The following is a 4,783-nucleotide window of genomic DNA, read 5'->3' as shown; positions in this document are numbered from 1 at the left end:
TAGTGAACTATATGAAATGAATGTTCAATGTAGTAGGCTACCTACCCTTTTGTCTTTATTATGTAACCAACAAATGTGTACAAGGTGTCAAGTTCCACCCCCCCTCCCAAAAACAAACATTTGTTTCACTTAATATTCATATAAAAAAACTATACGGTCAAAGCTATTTAATTAAACAGATGTGATCTGTAACAGTTGTTTCTCCTGAGCAGCAGTCTGTTCTGAACCAATAAGGGTTCTAAGCCCTAAAACATGTATTTGTCTGGAAACCTAGGCCCTGTCCCCAAACAACCCCTAACCCCCAAAACCTCAAACGTGATGTATATCCATAGGTAAATGCAATATGGCAGAAGCTCCTCCTTGCCTTCTGATTGGCCAAGATGAATCTCTGATAGGGGCTAGGGGCTTTGGGCTGTTACAAAGTAAACCCGAGCCATACAGTCCAATTCTAGTAGACTGTATTATGTCTGTGGTCAATAAAGAGTAACATGTTCTATGTTATGTAGACTTTGCTTACACATACTGTTGATGATAAGTCTGTGGTAAAGAATGAGCTCTGTGCTTTAAGTGAAATGTTACATCTGGACAGAGTCATAAATAGAGATGCTTGGTTTTGGGTTTGATACAGTATGTGTTCTAAAATGTCTGCTCTGTATTCTAGAACACTAATAGTGCATCTCTCTGCCATAGGACTTATGGTTCATGTTGAGCGCGCAGTTCTTGATTGTTTACGCCTGGTCGTCTGTCTTATCATTGTAGTCTGAGTTCTAGAAGAGGGGCCGTTTTCCTGGGATCGTCTGGCAGCACACTGATGGAGTCCTCCGCCTTCCCACACAGCCATCGTGTACTCGTGGAGTGGACAGAGGACCATGACGTTGCCGTCAGGAGAGAAGTCACAGGGAATAGTCAATGCAGCTATGTGGTATTTAGCATAGTAACACCCACCATGGACAAATGTCATTATTTATAGTTGGGTCATTCCACCAATTTGGTGCCTTTGAGAAGTTTAACTTGGTTAAAAAAAAAAGGGACATTCACTTAATTTTTTAACATTCTTTCATAAAGACCACATGTTCAACTGAATAAAAAACACGTTTTCCCATCTCGATGTTACATTTTAAAAACGTACTATAGGGTAAATCCACTTGAATTCAATCACTTTTTGAAAGCACCCCTTTCATTTGAACGAAACCTTCGATACATATTTGCCCTTTGTAGAAGTGCTCAGAAAGTGACTTTTTGGACCTGATCTCCAACACATTCAAGAGATAATGAAAGATGCTCAAAGTTGACCCATTTTGCATACCCCACCACAATTTCTTGATTTTTAATTAAATTAACATTTTTACCTGAACATCATTCTAAAAACGTTTTTTCATATTTGCATATGTTGTCGCTTAGACCCTATTTTACATCATCTGAGGTTTTGTGTTGTGCCTGCCATCGGTTGAGATACAACATGCTCTTGAATACAGAGTGGGTGTCATGTTTTGGCTGATAAATGTACTCAAATTGGAATAAAATAGAAATGTCAACTTTTAAATGTTACTGCAAAGACTGTTGGAGGTCCACACCATAGAGAATGACAAAGGCCCCTAGTGGCCAAAAGGCTGTATTAGCATGGACAGCTCCATAGAGAGCTTCCACCATTTTAATGTAGTCAACTGGGTGGGATTTACAACTTCATTGGCTGATCCCTCCTGGTGACTCTGTTGGAGTCATGTCCAACCAGGTCATCAGGAAGGCTCAGGCAATCACGAAGAAGAAAATGTACTACTTAAATGGAGATAACCTCAATGGCGCTGCCAATGCGGTCACAGATGCTATGATGGCACAGATACAAAGATGAGTCCTCTATCTCCATGGTCTACACATCAGAAAATGTTTTGAATGTGAATATCTGTTTTAAATGATACTGTCAATCCTCCATAGGAAACCTATTGAAATCATAGAAATATACATAATAGAATAGACATTTAAGTTGACATTTGACAGCAGACATTTTTACGGTAGTAATTAGAAGTAAAAATGTTAATGGTGTATCAGCTAAATTGAAGTGGTCTGAAGGGATAGGTCCGTTGTATAAATGAGATATTTCTGCATTCAAGAGCATGTTGTGTCTCAAACGATGGTAGGCACAACACAAAAACCTCAGATGATGTAAAGTAGGGCCTAAGCGTTTGTCAATTGTATTAAATCATTTTTTTTTTCAAGAAATTATACAATAGTTTGACAACCCTGCTTTGTAAGCTTTTAAACTATATCAAACTCAGCAGTTTATCCTTTCCGGTGATAAAGGCATGGATGTCTCATGGTATGGTGGGGTTTGCAAAATGGTTCACCTCGGTTGGTGCACAACTTCTAGTTAAAATATTGTGGAACGATTGGTATGGAAGTCTTATACTCTTTTCACACCATTGTGCCCACCTGAACCTTACTGTGCTGGCAAGGATATATTCTCTATTCTTACATTGTTCTTGGGTGAGTAACCAGGTCAGCGCAGTAGACCTACAGCTCAGCTTGGCTTGGCTCAGCTATGCTCAGTGGTGTAAAGAGGATATTATTGTACTGTTATCTAGTGAGGATTTACCGACAAAAGACAAGGTCCTTACCTGATAATTGTCCACCACAGAGAAGGTATACTCATGCCTGGCTACGACATGGTCACAGTTTTTACACACATCTTCTAGGTAGTAAAGAAAGACCATTAGTAAGATGAGAAACGGACTCCAGCACAGACACACCTTTTTCAGGGCCATGTTCATTAGACACAAAACAGAAGAACGTGGGGAAATACTCTCTGAAATTGTCTAATAAGAAATGCTTGTTTTTGTTTGCAGTTGGGTAACATTTTGGTTACCAAAAAGATAAAAACGGAAGCACAGCTAAACCCGGAAAGTGGAAAGTTCGCTAGCAGCCAAGGGAACAGGCACTGAATGTGATACCGCAAGTAGCAAAACTAAAAGCACGGAAACAAGCGAAACCGAAAACGCCAAAACAGGCCAAAGAGAAGTCACAGAAGCAACCCCAGCAGAAGACATTATCACAGCCACCAAGTGGTAAGATGGTAGAGAACAAGGCTTGCCAGGAGACAAGGATGGCTGCATCCCAGTCAGCAGAGTAGAGTTCAGTCTCCCTGGTCAGAGTTTAGGCAAGCCCCAGGTAGAACGTGGATTTATAATGAACAACACACATTGCCCCAGCAAGTTTGCAGTGACGACAATCCTCCAATGTCTGGCAATCCTAACTTCCAGAGCCTGGGCATTAAAGACAGAGGAAGGGGCTTCAAACCTAGCAGGGTTAGTACATTGCATAAGAGGAGTTGGAGTAAAACCTGTGACACCACCACCAGGCCATCCGAGGTGGCCTAACACGAGTCATTTGGGTACAAGTTCTGTGGGCAGAGACCCAGTATGCCCACCTCCATACTCCAAAGAGACCCAGGATATGGATTTCACTAGTGATCACCTACCTCCTAAGGGAGCCATCATCTTCGGTCCATGGGAGGGTTTTTCAGGTAATACTTATGCCCCAGTCTCTACCTTAAAGCTCAGGTCCCTTGGGTCAGCGACACGGGCCGGATATGGGTCGTGGACGTCACGGTGACGCTGCGTCAGGTCCGTTGGGCCCTGGGGGTGCGGGAGCTCCCCAAAGCCTCCCCCTTCATCCCGACTCTCACCCCAACTCAGGGCCACTCAGGGGGCAGAGGCCAAGTAGGGCCTAACAGAGGACCGAGTGTGGGGGAGGCGGCCACACTTCCACACTCCAGCCAGTTCACCAGCCTCCCCTCCCTGCATTCCCCACAGGTTATCACTACCAGATCTGTAGCTTATGGTAAAACGTGACCTCTGCCTGGTAACTGAGCTTGGCAGAATCACAGAGGAAGGGGAACTGGAGGGTTATGTACCAGGAGGCCAACTGGAAGAAGCAGGAGAAGGTCAAAGGCATGCCCAGGTGAGGGAGTTTCACTGTCGCTGAGAGAACCTTAGGACCTGTTTCCTATACTTAGGTTGAAGGGCAATTCTGTGTCTGCAACAAACCAGTGTCTGCATGTAAAAACAGCGCATTTTTAAGATCTGTGGTTAAAAAGATAAGAAGAAAGGTCCTAAAAAATGCTTTTGTGACATCACAGGGTAGGATTAAACGTTTAAAAAAAACTGATTTTCAAAACCGGCAACGAGTTTCTAGCCAGAGGGAGGGTATTTTCTTGCATCCCACATCACCACAAATCTCATAGTGTTTGAAAATCACTGTAAAAAAAAATTGTGTTTAAACTTTTGATGATGTCATTGGGTAGAACTTTTGAACTTTATATTTTTGTAGAACTGTGCCGTTTTCTGATATGTAGACACTGGTATTGTGCTAGAGATGATGAAAAGGAGGTTGAAAAGTGGTGGAATTTCCTGCCTGGCCTGGTGGCGCGAGCCTGATCACTGCATTCACCATTCTGTTTTACTTTACGTACGTGATCAGGCTGGTTACACCAGACTAAGCCTAGACCTCGACTGAAACACACTTTCAATGGAAATTCTTTATTGAGAATAGTTTTTAGTCCATTACTAGGGTTAATCTAGGTTCAGGAAACCAGCCCATATAGTCCTTCACATGCAATAATCAGATGATTATTCTGGGCCATTCTGTAACTATGCAGTTTAACAATAAAGATAACATCTGAAAGAATGCGTCCGGTTTTCCCGCTATGCTGTTATTGGAAGGTGAAAAGTTCTGCTATTGTTTTTCATGTTGCAGGTTTGGCATTGAGCTGGAAACTCCCTATCCAACC

Source organism: Salvelinus alpinus, chromosome 8, assembly GCF_045679555.1.
Source record: "Salvelinus alpinus chromosome 8, SLU_Salpinus.1, whole genome shotgun sequence".
NCBI classification, from domain to species: domain Eukaryota; kingdom Metazoa; phylum Chordata; class Actinopteri; order Salmoniformes; family Salmonidae; genus Salvelinus; species Salvelinus alpinus.
This window is presented reverse-complemented; position numbering follows the sequence as displayed.